Source organism: Poecilia formosa, unplaced genomic scaffold (assembly GCF_000485575.1).
Source record: "Poecilia formosa unplaced genomic scaffold, Poecilia_formosa-5.1.2 Scaffold279, whole genome shotgun sequence".
NCBI lineage: Eukaryota > Metazoa > Chordata > Actinopteri > Cyprinodontiformes > Poeciliidae > Poecilia > Poecilia formosa.
In genome coordinates, this window is record NW_006800218.1 from 740,499 (window position 1) to 740,959 (window position 461).

Below are 461 nucleotides of genomic sequence, written 5' to 3' on the forward strand. Positions count from 1 at the left end.
GGTACTGCGTACCCCCGCTAAATCTTTTGGGGGTACGCAGTACCCCTCCGTACCCCCTTACTTTCACCCCTGGTTATTCTGCAGTCATTGTGTTTGTTTCAGTCATGCAAAGTAATAAAACGTCTGAGAGGCTTGGCTGGGAACAATCGCTATATGGAGGCTCATTTCCACTGTAAAGGCCAACTAACAGATTCCATGTTGCAGTGCATCGACTCTCTTTAAGGTCATGGCTTCACTCCTATAAGCTTCTGTCTGCATTGCAGGCTTTTTTCACACGTTTGCAATAAGTACGTACTTGTACTTTGTATTTCAGAAAGGACAATGTACAACTCAAACATAAATGTCAGCATTTGTTGAGTTAAATCAGATTATAGGTTTAAGCTTTCATCTTCAATAGTAAATGAAAGCTTTAGAAAAACAAGAATCAAGATAAAAATAGTCAATAAAAACGTATGGTAGTT